Source organism: Heterocephalus glaber, unplaced genomic scaffold (assembly GCF_053883595.1).
Source record: "Heterocephalus glaber isolate CG9 unplaced genomic scaffold, H.glaber_assembly_v1.0 deba00001465, whole genome shotgun sequence".
In the NCBI taxonomy this organism is placed as follows: domain Eukaryota; kingdom Metazoa; phylum Chordata; class Mammalia; order Rodentia; family Bathyergidae; genus Heterocephalus; species Heterocephalus glaber.
This window is the reverse complement of record NW_028258312.1, coordinates 16,309,739-16,326,299: the sequence shown is the minus strand read 5'-3', so window position 1 is coordinate 16,326,299 and position 16,561 is coordinate 16,309,739. Positions and strand designations below refer to the sequence as shown.

General features: G+C 34.8%; 1 pseudogene; it reads left to right on the top strand.

Annotated features, from left to right (window-relative positions):
• Positions 1 to 5,057: 5,057 nt before the first annotated feature.
• Positions 5,058 to 6,602, top strand: LOC101711374 (receptor-interacting serine/threonine-protein kinase 2 pseudogene; annotated as a pseudogene).
• The last annotated feature ends 9,959 nt before the right edge of the window (positions 6,603 to 16,561 follow it).

Genomic DNA, 16,561 nt, shown 5'->3' with positions numbered 1-16,561 from the left:
TCCAAGCTGATCCTCAAGGGATCATAGTTGAAAACCAGATAATTTTATATTGCTAAAGCTTCCAATACTGTTGCAAATAGAATAAGAAAGATGACATACTTGATGGAATAGAAGATATTTTCAGTGGCTAAAGTAGGAAACATTGGGGCCAAAAGCGATGTGAATGGAGACTGGAGAGGAATGAAGAGGATACTCATGGAAATGAAGCACGAGCAGTGCATCTTGAGGAGGTCTGACTCTCACTGATAATGCCCAGGGATGGTCATAGGGAAGGTGAGGAGACCCTGAAGGGGTAGAGGGACAAACGTTACCAAATGCCATGGCTGTTTATGTGAAATATGCCTAGGTTTTACTGTAATTATTTATTTTTGCCAACTTCATACCAGAAAGTTAATCAAACTTATTCTTTGAATGATTGAAATAATCAGTAAGACAACTCAGCCAAGTACAATAAAATGAATGACATGATTATATCTGTATAAATAATTGTGAAGCGTTTGGTCACATCACTTCAAATACCTGATTTTTTTTAACTGGACAATTGAAAAATATAATTATGCATTTATTTCATTTTTCCTTTACAAATTCTATTTTGTTATAGCCAAATAGCTCTAGTTTCTTTAGTTGATGAAAGACCATTTTTCCACATATAAATTAAAATGTAAATATGAGAAAAAGTTATAGTATTGGGATATTACCATATTTTGAATCTCTAATGAAATAGCTGATTGAGGCATTGATCACCAATCCATGAAAATAATGGGTGAAAAGCTAATTGGGATCTTTACAAATGTAGCAAGAAGGTTGTAAGCCATCAGCCCCTCTGATCTTAGGTCACTAAACACGAGTGTGGGTGATGGTCACGGACTCATCTCCCTGTCTGCTGTGTGGTAGGCACCATGACTGTCACTGGAACATAAGCAGCCAGAGACTCTTTCCTACTGGACACAATAAAAACACATATCCAAAGTGGCCACATTCTCTTGCTAAAAATGTATCTGCATCTAGTCAAGGATCTACAGCTAACCTCCACTTACAGGAAATTAAGAGAATCAAGGAACTCATCAACACCATAAAGAAGTAATCAGATTAATCCAACATTAGGATTGGTCTTCAGGATGCTAACTGTGTCTCTGTGATAAGCCAAAGATAGGGGAACAGAAGGGTCAGACCGCTCTAGGGAGGAAAAATCAATGAGTAAATAAATAAATAAATAAGTAAATAGACTAAATAAAATATATGGACCTTGGTTGAAATTTTGTTTGAAAGAACCAAGTTACAAAAAAAAGACATTTTCACACAACTAAAGAAATTAATGAAATTAATAACTAAAATTATATTTCTTCGGCTACATGAAATATCATTAATTACAGAATAGATATAAAATGAGAATAGATAATTTGTGCTAATTTATACACGTGGTTTGGAGTTGGATGTAGTAGTGTTTGCCTGTTAATCTAAGATGCTTTGGAGGCTGAGTCAGGAGAATTGGAATTTCAAGGCTGCCCTGAGTAACTTGTCAAGATCCCATATCAAAAAAATAAAAAAGAGCTGGGGATTTAGCTCAATGGCTCTGCTGCCTGCCTCGCAAGGGTAAGGTACGGAGTTTGAGACCTGGTACAAAAAAAAAGTTAAATAAAAGGCAGTGACAGAGAGCTTGCCTACCATGTTCAAGGGCCTAGATTTAATCCTCAGTGACACAAAAAATAATCAAATAATACATAATGAATGAAAGAAAAAATAGGTGTGATAATGCTTATGTAAGAAAAAATGTCTATGTTTTAAAGATACACACTAAACAATATGCAGGTAATGCATCGTCTAGGTTGTCCATTAAAATTCTTCAACAAAAATGGAAACAAAGTCTTTGTAGATATGGAGGGATGGAGGGATTGAAGGGAGGTAGGGGAAGGGGGAAAAATAAGAACCAAGAGAGTATGTAAAGGTGCATATTTCCAATGATGAATGTCATTATGTTGTACACCTAAAATGTACCACTAAAAGGATATACAAAAAAAAATTCTTCAACAAAGTAAAGATAAACTAAAAGAAGCACACATGAAGCAGATACAGAAAATGTTGGTATAAACAATTGGTGCATAAGGGGATTATACTATTCTCATTTCTTTTGTGTGTATTTGGAAATATCTGTAATATTTTAATATTTCTTAAAATTGTTGCATTTATTCAGATGGAAAATGAACTGGGCTTGGAAATAAGTAATGGTAGTACACAGAGAAAAATTTAGAAAATGTTTTGTAGGTAGAGCCTACAGGATTTTTTGACAAAATGGAATGATGAAGATTATGAGGATAAAAGTAAACAGTTGGATTTGGGGGCCTTAAATGTGGAAATGTATATAATTTATATCTATATCTATATAGATATATATCTGAAGCATGTCTGTAGAAAGCAGTTTCCAGGATCCAAAAATGTGCTGAACTGACCTCTGGTCCCCAGGTTCTGGATGCTAGATAAGCTCTCCCCTTTCTGTCCAGTCCCAGCACTACCATGGCTTCAAATTTCACTTATTCATCAGCAGCTCTTAGCTCCTCCTCACCAGCCAGAGCCACTTTCCTGAATGGCGAGTCCTACCTGGCTGCACCATATCATCACTGTGAGAAACCTCAAACTCCATCCCTTAGAAACTATGTGCAGTACCATGTCCTCGACTCTCCATCCTGACCCCCGATCTCATACACTTCCTTCTCCTGTACTTCCTGGTAATGACTCAGTCATCTAACCACTCAGAAAAGGGAGCTTTTTCCTCTGTCCGCTTCCCCTTCCCATAGCCAATCACTGTGTTCCAGGCCTCAGACCACTCACTCTGACTGGTGTCCTCTCCCAAGCCCTTGCTGCTTCTGCCCTAGTTGGGTTCTTCATTGTCTCACTTCATGGGAAAGGCTTTTAAAGTCTTATTTCTTTCTGTCTTTCATTTCTCCACATGGCTTTTAGAATTATCTTTCAAAAACCTACCATCTGAAGTTAACTAAACACACTCAGAGCCCAGCCTCAACTCCCACCACACCTCCCTGTGGAGTCCATTCTTCTCATGTGCTCCACTCAGCCAGTCTAGGGAAAGTATTTTTTAAATTTTCCTCTTAACCTTTTCTTAAGCCCTCCTTTTATTCCACTCATTTCTATTAATTTGTAGCCATTCTCTAAGCTCCTAAGGACTCTTTGCTAATCCCATCCTTCACTCTTTGGCAGAGCCCCAATTCCCAGCTCCCTCATTCATACCTCCAGGGAAGTCTCAGCAGAAGCATGACTGCATTTAGCAGTCAGACGAGTGCCTCTCTCTCTATCCTTAGAAGGGACAAATGGAGGACAAAGAGCTTGTCTCATGCATTTTTATTGCCTCATCACTCAAAGATATATATTAAATATATAATAGCTGCTGTTTGAATTCTGTCATAATCTACATTTTTGTTGAATATAAGTATACTATGCTATAACCAGAAACCTAAGGATGAAATACAGGTAAAATTTCATTTAACTTTTCTAATTTAATGAATATACTTTCCAGTCATTAGAAGCAAGTACAGCAGCACATTCTTGGCTCCACTGCTTTCACTTGAGAGTTCTATCTTTACAACTTTTTGAACTTGCAAAGGAAGTGCTTTCTCCACTGATTTTCTATTACTGTGATTTTGCATTCTGTAGTTATACCCCAAATGTCTGGTAGAAAGGTCACATGTGCAATGTGCCCTGTCTCTATGAGTAAGTTAATGAGTCATTAGAAGAGCTACTTTAGGTTAGGCAGATGGTTGTGGACCATCCTGTACACTTTGCTCCATGGTGATTATTCATGGACAAATTTGTTAGAAATGGAGCAACAACGTCAGCCTCTAAGTAAAAGAAAGCAAGGTTATACTGATTTTTACTGTTGTTCACAGAGAAGTCAAATTGCACCCCAACACTTCAGAGCAAAACACAATAATTCTAAGAACTTAGCTCAAATCACCCTGTGTTTGTAATAAGGAAAGAACATTATTCTCAGCCATATCATAAGGGTTTTTATATTTAACTTTAAAAATAAAAATCTTGAGATTCTAAAAAAAGATCCTAGTAGTTTCTAAAAAAGAGATAACATAGCAGGATTTCCTAGGTTGAATTTTCTGCCCATGTTTAGCAGTGTTGCTCAGACTAGGGGTGTTCTTCTTTCCCGGAGTCCGTTTCTGCAGGGTAGCAAAATTAGAAAAACAGCATGAGCTTGACTGCCAGGATGAGTTTTATCCCAAGTCAGATCTGAGCTGATGTCATTGCCTCCTGAGAGATCCAGAGAGACTTGGCTCCATTGCTTTTCGGTCTCAGGTCTGTGGTAGCAGAGAAATAGGAGGAGGGTGGAAGCTAGGGGAAGTTAAACTATGCAGAATGAAGGACCTTTTTAAGTGTTCTTGACTTTTATCATGATGATGATGAAAAGGTAAGAAAACAAGGTCCTCAGAGTATGTCAAAATCTGGAGAAATTTGTGTATAGCTGAGATGTAATGTGGGCATCACTTGTATCATTTGGCATTACATTATAGGTTTTACCAGTTCACCTAGGTTGTTTCTTTTTCCTTTGTTTTTGTTTTGCATTGCAGTGCTGGGGATGGAGCCCAGGGCCTTGCCAAAGATAGTTTCGCACTCTACCACTTCAGCACATTCCATCCCGTTTCTGCTCCCTGCGCTGACAGGCCTTGTGCAGCCAAAGAGATCAAATGAAATAGAAATATGAAATGGGTTTCTTTATACTGAATCTGATGTGGTCCATATTTTCTTTTAGATTACCCCAGCCAGTTTCTTAAGAACTACGGAAGCATCCCCAAAATATAGATCGTTGTGTATATAATCACAATTGCAACTGAATTTATCAAAGACAGGTGCTCAGATTCTCTGACAGCTCTACAGTAATTGTTGCTGAAGTCACTGCCATAAAGAAAAAAGAACATGGGGGGCGAGAGGAAGCGGGTTCCAGAGTCCGGCTCCAGCCCGGGACGGCTGGCGGGGATGGCGGGGATGGGCGGCCTGGTGAGCTAGAGTCCGCCGGGACCCGCGCCGCCGCCGCCCTCACCATGAACGGGGAGCCCATCTGCAGCATGCGGCCCACCATCCTGTCCCACAAGCTCGCCGACCTGAGCTACCTGAGACGCGACACCTTGGTCATGGGCACGGTGTTGGCCTCCAGCCACGCGGACTGGAGCGTCCAGGTGGGGGTGAAACACTTGCACATCCACACCACGCTGCTCGACAGTGAAAGAGATGATGTCTTAAGAGAAGCTGAAATTTTACACAAAGCCAGATTCAGTTATATCCTTCCAATTTTGGGCATTTGCATTGAGCCTGAATTTTGGGGAATAGTTACTGAATATATGCCAAACGGATTACTGAACGAACTCCCACATAGGAAAACTGAATATCCTGATGTTGCTTGGCCATTAAGATTTCACATCCTGCATGAAATTGCACTTGGTGTAAATTACCTACACAATATGAATCCTCCTCTACTCCATCATGACTTGAAGACTTAAAATATTTTGTTGGGTAATGAATTCCACGTTAAGATTGCAGATTTTGGTTTATCAAAATGGAGCATGATGTCCCTCTCACAGTCACGTGGTAGCAAGCCTTCAACAGAGGGAGGGACAATTATCTACATGCCACCTGAGAACTATGAACCTGGACAAAAAACAAGGGCCAGCGTGAAGCATGATATATACAGCTATGCAATTATCACATGGGAAGTATTATCCAGAAAACAGCCTTTTGAGGAAGTCACCAATCCTTTGCAGATCATGTATAATGTATCACAGGGACATCGGCCTGACACTAATGAAGAAAGTTTGCCACTTGATATACCTCATCGAGCTCTGATGATCTCACTAATAGAACACGGATGGGCACAAAATCCAGATGAAAGACCATCTTTCTTAAAATGTTTGATAGAACTTGAACCACTTCGGAGAACATTTGAAGAGATAACTTTTCTTGAAGCTGTTATCCAGTTAAAGATAACAAAGTTACAGAGTACTTCAAGTACTACTCACTTATGTGACAAAAAGAAAATGGAGTCACCCCTGAATATACCTATAAATCATAGTCCACAGGAGGAGTCATGTGGATTCTCTCAGCTTCATCAAAGCAGTTCTTCTCGGGGAACTTCTAGGTCCCAGCCAGCTACTCAAAACAAAGATTTTTTACCTGGGGTGTCATTGTGTGGTCACAGCACTGCCCCGTGCTAATTAGCAGTAATAAATCCACTCTTGGCTGAGGGAAATTCAGAGTACCTGCAGCCTGGTATAGCCCAGCAATGGATCCAGAGCAAGAGGGAAGACATTGTGAGCCAAATGACTGAAGCCTGCCTTGACCAATCACTGGCTGCCCTTCTGTCCAGGGACTTGCTCATGAAAGAGGACTATGAACTTATTAGTACCAAACCAACAAGGACCTCAAAAGTCAGGCAATTACTGGATACCACTGATATCCAAGGAGAAGAATTTGCCAAAATTACAGTACAAAAGTTGAAAGATAACAAACAGATGGGTCTTCATCCTTACCCAGAAATACATATGACTTCTAGATCACCATCTTTAAATTTCATGCAAAAGAAAAGTTTGTAAGTGTGTCTTTTTCAAGAAGAAAGTAAGTTTATAAATGGTTATTTATATTCCTGCCACTTTGATGTTTTTATAAAATCAATGAGTTTTAGAAGTGTTACTGAAGTTTTTGGGGGATAAATATTAGTCTCCTATGACATTGCAGTATTTCTTAAATTAATATAAGTAAAACTTTCAAAAAAAAAAAAGAAAAAAGAACATGTGTGTTATTTTCAGACTTTTTTTTTTTAAGCAATGGAGCATTTTTCTTTTCTGTTTTGAATCTAAGAAAAGCATTGGTCGAGTGATTTCCATTAATGATTTCTTTTTTTCTAGAAAAGGAAGGTCAATACTTTATCCAACATACAGAAAACTACCTTGATAAGCACATACTTAGAGGAGTATATAATAATGAAGATGGTCTGAGGAAAAACCTAAATCTCAAAAAGGAGACTGTATTTCTTTGAAAAGTTTCTAGAAGAAGTGAATGAGTAAAGAGCACAGCATTTAAATATTCTTGATGTTCAATGACTAGAGAAATATGGAGAAAAATGAAAATAATTGAATGGCTGTGGTAGTAAAGTTTTGGAATTTTAAAAATCTTTACAAAAACAATACCACTATGCATGCCAGCAGTATACTTACAAAATTTTAAAATTTGGTATTGTCACAAAAAGTAAAGCAGTAATAACATTCCTTGGCATGTGTGATGTCTTTGTGAATGGGAAAAGTTGACTTATGAACATATGCATGAATTGAATCTTTTATGAAGTGGTAGACTGGAATTTACAGTCTAAGCAGACAATTCAAAGTGATCCTGGAGATGTGATTATGAGGCAAAGTTAGAATTCTAATTCAGTAAGGATGGACTGTGCCCATGTGAATTATTTGTGGCTTTTTCCTAAGAGTACACTGAAGGACAGAAAAAGGAAGTTACACCTGTGTGTTTGAGCTCTAGAATCCAACACCCAAACACCTAGCTCCCTGCTTAATCTTTAAGGAATTGTGGGTGTAGAAAGTCTTTGCTAACTCAGGACTCAGCTCTCTGAATTTTGTTTAGTTCTTTTTAAAAGCTGTCTTAGGGTGTGTTTGCATGCCATTATCTACAGCTATTTACTTTGGCCTCTTGCAAAAAAAAAAATCGCCTTGAAAGGGTTGCTTTTTGTCCTGTGTGCTTTGATATTGTGGATTTGCAGGATGCTGTCAAGAGTCTGTTAGAGTATCCAAAACTTTAGTGGATGAATTACTTTCTCTTGGCATTCACACTTCATGAAATAATGTTCTTTCAAAACTACCAGGATCTCTTTGTAGTGTCTCAAGAGTTTTATTTTTAAAGTTAAATATAAAATCCCTGAAAATATTGCTGAGAGGAATGTTCTTTCCTTATTATAAACTCAGAACAGCTGTTTTAAGTTCTATACAAAAATATTTTATAAAAAGTTTTCAATGTATGCAATCTACTAAAGAATTAGAGCTAACCTCATATCTATTTCAATAATACTAAGAATATATCCCATTCATAGAAATCTCTAATGATGATTTATGACTAAACAGCAAGTTAAGCTCTACAAAAGCTATGTAATTATTTTATGCATTTCCATCACTTTCTTTTTTTAATAGCTATCAATGTATTATTTAAACTTATGAGTGCCCCAAAATTGAGTAAAAAATAATTTATTATAAAAATAACATATCTATAAAAAGTGGTTCCCAGAATTAAATAATAATATACAAACATGTTTCAACATAGGAAAGGATTAGTTGCTGTGAGCTTCTGTCATCAATTGTGTTGGGAATTGGGCCAAATCCTGCCTTCGTATATGAACAGCTCACATGCAGATCTGTGGGTCTGCTCCCTAGAACTGTAGGCCATAATTTATCCCACTACCTACATGCAGCACTGTTTATAAAAGGAACCCTGTGGAAGGGCTATTTCTTGTATTTCAGAGAAGTAAACATTGGTGTAATTTTTAAATTATAGCTATAGAAGTTCACAGACTGAAATTGTAAACATACATTTACATCACCCACTTTGGTTCTTAAAGATTCATAATCCGCTAAGCCTCCCCATCCAGCAGGAAACTTTATTGGAATGTGGAGAAAAAGAAACATTATAAAACATTTAAGAAATATCTGTAGTTTTTAAAGGTGGTATTACTTTTCTAACATTATGACTGAAGTTTTTCTTTTTCGAGATGGAAAATTTTAGATTTTTAAGTTTGTCTATATAATTGAAAAAATCTTCAGAGGTATAGCAACCATACTGGTACTAATAAAACAATAGTAATAGCTTGTCATTGTGTGCCTGTCATTGACTAGGCAGCACTCCAACAAATTTACTTACACTACTTTATTAAATAATGGCCAAAGCCATTAAAAATCCAGCCAAGAGACCGTAAACTCAGATGGTATTTTAATAAAATGAAGAGGGAATTAGGTGAATCTGTTCACCTTAAAAGAATATAACTACGAATTAAGATTAGTCTACCAAAGAGTATGAAATAAAAGCATGCTCCAACTCTGACCATTTCTCCTCCAAAACAAGCATGTGCTATTGGCTTTTGTATCATTTCAAGTGTTCTGTGAACAAAGAATGTATGACCATTTATTCTTTCACAAAAATGTGTAAAAAGAAATGTAAATTGTTTAAAATAGTAGAATACTATGTATGCTATCTTTAAATATTGCTCCAGGCAGTATATATAATCATTCATCTTAATGACTATATAATATTTCATTATATAAATATAACATAATTTTTCCAACCAAAGTCTTGTCATCAGACATTTATTTTGTTCCAATCTTTTAGCATTGTGAACTATGATTCCCTGCTTCATCAGTATTTATTTATTCACATATTTTAGAAGCAGAATTGTTAAGTAAAGGTATATGTTTATTTTTAATATTCATAGATCTTGGCAAATTTTTCTCTTAAGAAATTTTAACAATTTACTTGCTTATAATAAATGTATGAATGTTCCTTTTATCAATCATAAGCCAATTCATGGTGCAATCAAGTTGTTTGATCTTTGCCAAACTAACAAATGAAAAAGGGTCTTATATTTTAACTTTACACTTATTTCATGTTGAATATTGCTGAACACCTTAAGTTTGAAGTACATCCTTATTAAATATTTTATGATTTTGTTGATTATATCCTGGGCAAATATTTTTCTCCTACTGTAGTTTGCCTTTTCATAATTAATAATAACACACAGAACACTTTAAACTTTGTATAGTTAAAGTCAGTAAATTTTTTATGAAAATTGGGTATTGTGGTATAGTTACACAAACTTCTGAGAATAGTATGAAATTTTTAAGTTGGGAAAACTTACAACAGATCTTCCATTAATTTTCTTTTAGAGTTAATTTTAAATTTTTGGTTGAGATCAGTTTATCATTCAGAATGAGATTATTAAATTCTTTTTTCCCTGAAATCCTATTTATTTATTACCTTCCTAATATGTCCCATTTTTTCTTGTTTCTCTTTAGTTTTATTTTTATATTTATGATTTTCTATTTTTTATTTAATTTCTTTGGATACAGGAATATAATAGTTATAATTTTAAAATATTTTACATATTTTTATCCTTTGTGGTAACTAATTTATTTCCTTTCCTGGGCAAACATTCTAACTCTCACTTTGTTATAGAAGAAGAAAAACATTTAGAAAAATTAACAACTTTGCACAATAACATACAAAATAAAGTCACCCAAATATTCTGCTTCTTAATATACTCTTCTTTCTACTACATTTCTTTTCTTTCCATCCTAATAAGAAAATCTAAGATTAACAAATATCATTGTAATGAATTAGAATATATTTAATACTAATTATCTCTGGGTGATTCTAGGATGTATTAATCAAGACTCAATATATGAACAGAACTGGAAGGACTCCATGACGCTCACCTTGGAAAAGTCAGAAAACAACATATAAATGTGGATCATTCATTAAAATAATTTTTTTATTTGAGGTAGAACATGCAAAACGCAGTTTAGTCACACACTTTGCAAATAAAATAGAAAGATGAGTGATAATATACTTGGTGTTATGGTTTGATTATAAAACTTCCCCCAAAGTTTCACATGTACTGAAGCAGAGCTTTTGTAAGGTGATTGGATCATAGAGCTCTGTACTCATCGGTGGATTAAACCTGTGATGAATCCTAGTGTCATAAGCTGCTAGGAGATGGGTCACTTGCGCAAGGAGGAATCACTGAGGGGGTAAAGGTGGGGGTCTGGAAGGCTGTCCTAGCCCCTGCTTTCTCTCTCTGCTTCCTGCATCCCATAGTCTAAGCGCTTTCCGATATCCTGAACTCCTATCATGCCATTTCTACCTTGGAGTCAGCAAATATAGAATGAACTCCTGAACCAGTGAGTCAAAATAAACCTTTCCTCCTTGAAGTGCGGGTTTTTTCCCAGGGACAGGAGAGTGACTAATACACTTGACCATGTATGGTATTATTTGTCGCGATTTAAAATGATTTAGATTCACATTTTAATACTAATTAAGGCAGATATCATTTTATTGTAGATTTCATTTATCGAAGCTCTCAACAAGAAAGTATACTAATTCCACCCAAGGCATCTATCTTCCTTACTTCCTTTCTCTTGCACTCTTTACCCCAGCCCCCATTTCTTTTCTTCTCTTTCTTTCCTTCTCTCTCTCCCTCCCTCCCTCCCTTCCTCCTCCCTCCATTCCTCCTCCCTTTCTCCCTTCCTCCTCTCCTCTCCTCTCCTCTCCTTTCCTTTCCTTCCCTTTCTTCCTCTCTCTCTTGGGGTGGGGTGACGGAAGACTGAATACAGGGAGCCCAGAGCTACAATCCCGGTCCTTTTTGTCTCCTCATTTTGAGACACGATCTAAGTTACCCAAGCTGACTTCAAACTTGCAGTCCTCCTGCCTCAGCCTGCCCAGTAGCTGGGATTACAGGTGTGTGCCACCACACATAACCTACAGTATTCTCTTTTTTGTTTTTCCTGTCAATAGCTCTTCTCTGACTCTTGTTTCAAGATGCTTGTCCTCTGTTTTGATGTGCTGTGTTAAATGCGATTCTAGCTCAAGCACACAAACTTCTGTTATTTAGTAACTAAATATTCTCTCACCTTTATTCAGCACAACACCTTTGTTACTTACAAGCATATTTGATATAAAATTTCCCTTTTTAGAATCATGCTATATTCATACTCAGCCTTAGAATTCAACTTCATTTTTAAAATTTTACAAATAAAAGAAATCTAAGAACCCAATCTCTAAAATCCTTTCAGCACTGAAATTCTATAATCCTGTGATGCACCCATTCATCAAGAACCTAGAACCTAGGACTGTTTGAGAAAGTAATGGGAATTTAACATAAACATCTTGGTCTTTTACCAAGAGCCATGTACATTTTCAGTTTTTCTGTACCATATATCTTGATTTTACCATGTAATATGAATTTTTCTGGAGTTTTGAAAAATTCTTATGATACCGTAAGAAACACAGGGCCCTGGCTGTAACCATATATTACAAGCAGCAGACAGTGAACTGCCTTCTGAAAGATGATCAGGCCATTTCTCACCCTGACCACCTCTACCTCTCCAGGTTACTTCGCATTTTCACACTTACCCTTTTTATTTCTCATTTACAACTTTCATTTCTTTTTCTATGCCTTTCTAAAAGTCATATCTTATTTCTCACCTAGAGGTAAATCTTCTAAAGAATATAAATATTCTCTTTTCAAATATAAATAAAATTGTTCTGCAAACATAACCACAATTTATCATTGCAAGCATATTATTCATGGTCCAATAGCTCACATAAAAACTTTGCTTTCCAACAGCCCTACTAAATAAATGCTTTTGATCTCACAGTATTTTATTCTAATATGTGTCCTTTACAAAGTAGTCTTGAGTATAATACAAGCCAAAATCAAGGATTAAATTGCACTGGATTCCACTGCTCTTTATACATTTCTGACTCTCTTAGGTACATAGTAATACATGTTAAAATTGTTCTAATTTAAGAGACAATGTGACTCAATTCTATATAATAGGAACTGATTGTGATAAGAATAAACTTTTCTTTATACTTTATTTACTTTACATGAATAGAGTGCATTAATATAGAGAACGACCTTAAACTCTTCAGTCACAAAACACATGAAAAACGCAAAAAGTTTTCTTAATTATGAGCATAATGACAGTGGGGTTAAATGAAGTCTTACTACATTTAACAGTATCCAAAATACAGAACACAGTATCCAAATTACATAATACATTTAAAAATCCATACATAAAATGTATGTATCTATTTCCCTCCTGTATCTCTTCCCTGATTTCAGGTGAAATGCAAGTGCTGAATTAATCTAATCTACTGCTCTATTCCTGCCTCCTTTTCACCATTGGCCTAAGCAAAGTCCCTATCTCGATCAGACTGTTTCCTGGTCCAATTATTCTCCTGTCTGCTTTCCATAGAATGCCATTCTAATATGTGTATATGTATACTTTCCATTGGGTCTTCATAGAATATTTAGTGTTTGTGCCCATAGAAGTCTCTTAAAGTTGCATATGTAATATTGTGGTAGGTTGCTTCTTCTATTTGTATTTTCTTCACTCACAGCTGTGTAAATTATATTTTGCTGCATATGTATCATTTCAGTTGCTTATCTGTCCTCTTAAAAGCAGACACTTATGCCATCACACATAAAAAGCTGTAGTGAACATTTTTGTTCTTGATCTCCTATGAAACTGTCTGAAAATTTCTCCAGGATGCATAAAATTTCTTAAATATATTTATATAAGGAAAAATTGTTTCTAAAATATGAAGTTTATCTCAGCAAAGGAAAGAACCAACATTCTAGAATTCATGGTTAAAACAGTATTAAAAGAACAGTGCCTATTAATTCCATCTACTTCATATGGGAAGAAGAAAACATACAAAGGTTTCTGTTTGTGTCACAGCCTATATAAAGGAAATCTCAGGAGTCTTTCAAAGTAAACATCCAGAAATGAATTTTATGAAAATTCATGCAAGACCAATATGTACAAACCTGTAAAAATTTATTAAAGGACATAAACGTTGACTGGAACAAACTGAGAGTTATAACATGGTTTTGGATGATGGGAAGCAGTGTTTGGATAGTGTCAATTCCACCAAATTCTTCTATGTCTCAACAGAAGCAAATACAAAATATTTTATGAAATTGGCTAAGGTAATACTAATGCTCACCTTTAAGGGAAAATATCTAATAATGATCAAACATTTCTAGAAAAAGAAAAATGGTAAGAAACAAGTTATGGTACAAGAATTAAAATATAGCACCAGTTTATTTGGAAAAGGTAAATAAAAGTTTTTAAATGTTTCCAATACAAAAATGCTAAGTATTTGAGAAGATAGAGATGTTTGACCTAATGTAAACTCTATGCAATGCATACTTGTATCAAAACATCACAAGAGCCGGGGATTTAGCTCAGTGGTTTCACTGCCTGCTTCGCAAGCTCAAGGACCTGAGTTCGATCCCCAGTACCAAAAAAAAAAAAAAAAATCACAAGATACCTCATTAATATATCCAATTAATTTACAAGTTAAAAGAAGAATTTAATACTAAAGTTTTAAACTATAAAATATGAAAATAAACTATAATTGCTGCAATATAAAGCTAGACTAATTAAAATGACAAACTATTGATGAAAAATACATGTATAATTGTCAAAAATAAAATTCTAAAAACATACAAATATACACATGAATTTAAAATGATGTAGATATAAAAGGTAATTCAAATCTATAAATAAAGAAGAAATCTTGGGAAACAATATACATTCAGAGAAAAATCTCAAAACATTTTGTTTAATTTTTGTACCTCATTATATACAAAGGTATTTCTAGTAGATTTTAGATATATTTAAAGCATGAATTTAATAGACGAACCTACAACTTATTAGGTAATTATCTTGGAACGATGAAATTTTGCCTGAATCAAATAAAGAATTCAAAAGCCTAAATAATCAAAAAAGTTCAACACCTTTAGTCAGCAGGGAAATACAAGTTAAAACCAAAATGAGATACCACTTAATACATGATCAGTAAAACAAAAGTTTATCTTAGTTTATTGAAAAGAAAGATTTGTTCCTTTTGTGTAAGAATCTTTTTGGTTTATATCTTGTACTTTGAATAACTACTTTGAAGAGAATGATACACCGTGTAAAAACTATTGCTATTCTCTTATTATTTGATTATGAAACTTTGTTTTATTATTTCATAAAATAAAAACAATTTTTAACAGAATTAGCAAGAACAAGAAAATAAGGGAACCCCTTACAATGTTGGTAGGAATGTACATTAATGTAGCTTTCATGGAAAGCTATGGGAATTCCTTAAAAACTCCAAAATAGAACTACCAGCTTATCCAACTTATCGAGCAATCCCACTACTGAGCATATACCTAAAGGAAATGAAATCTGTATGTCAAAGATCTATCTCTCTCTATGTTTGTTGTAGCATTATTTACAATAATCAAGATATGGAATCAACCTAGTTTCCATCAACAGATAAATAAATTTTAAAAAGGTAGTACATATAAAATGGAATACTATTCAGGCAGTAAAACAAATGAAATCCTATCACTTGCAACACCTGTGAACTCAGAGAACATTTCATTAAGTAAATTAAGTCAAGCATAGAAAGGAAAATTCAAGATGTTCTCATTCATATATGAAATCTAAAAAGATGCATCTTATAGAAATAGAGTGAAATAATGATTACCAGGGGATGGGGAAATGTTGATAGAGAATACAAAATTTCAGTGAGACAGAAGCAATGATTTCAAGAATTGTATTAGAGAATAAAATGACTGTAGGTAATAGGAATGTTTACTTTTCTTGAAAACCAGGAACAGAGTAGATTTTAAGTCTTGCCACCTCAAAGAATTATAAGTATGTGTACTAATGTATATGCTAATAAAATACGTTTTATTGTATATTTACTGTATATTTACTCTCTAAAACGTTGTACAAAACGTATCTATTATGTATAAAATTTAAATATATATTTAGCAGTTGAAAATAGATACTTACAAACTACATATTTGTTAGGAGAAAATGACATAAATAAAAGACGGAGAAAGAGAGGGAAACAAATATTAATAAATATCTGTTGCAGATAAAACTAAGGCTATTATCCATCATAAATACCAAAACATCCATTATAGATTTCATAAATCAAAAAGAAAAAGAAAAACAACCTAATAAATTAGACAAACATATAAATGAGTAATTTCTGAAGAATAATTTCATAAAACAGAATAAATAACTATATGCTTAACCTCACTGATAAGCTTAACCTTACTGGTAGCCAAGTAAATATAAAGGAGTTACTAGCTCTCAGATTTGCAAAAAAACATTTCGGAAGTTGATGACAAAGAATTGCTACGATGTGGGAAAATAAGCATCTAGATCTATGTATTTGGGAGTGCAAATGGTCTTTATCAAAAGATAATAACACATGCCATGCCTGTAAATGCAGAAGGGACACTGAGGGGCAGACAATCGCGGGTCGCACTTGTCTGTCCTTGACAGCATTGTTTGTAACATTTGGGGAAAATGAAATTAAGATGTGTTATAAACATGTACCAATTCCCCACAAGGAATGCAAACATTATCCTCTATAAGCATATACTAATGAAAAACTGGAAAGAAGTGGAGGTCCAATGCTCCCAATAGGATTCCTTTCCATATATGCAAAAGAGGTATGTGCGTGTGCGTGTGTGTGTGTGTGTGTGTGTGCTTGAGCACACACAAGCATCTCCAGGAGCAAAGCCACCCTGAGTGGTAATAATTATCTAAATGGAAAGAGTGAGATGAAAGTAGTGGTGATGAGCTGCACGGGGAAGACTTTTACTCTATACTATATCCTGTGGATTTTCTTAAACTTCCATCATTAATCACATTTAATGTAATTATTAAAGGAAAATTTTAAAAAGTGGTAGTTAGGCAAAAAAAAG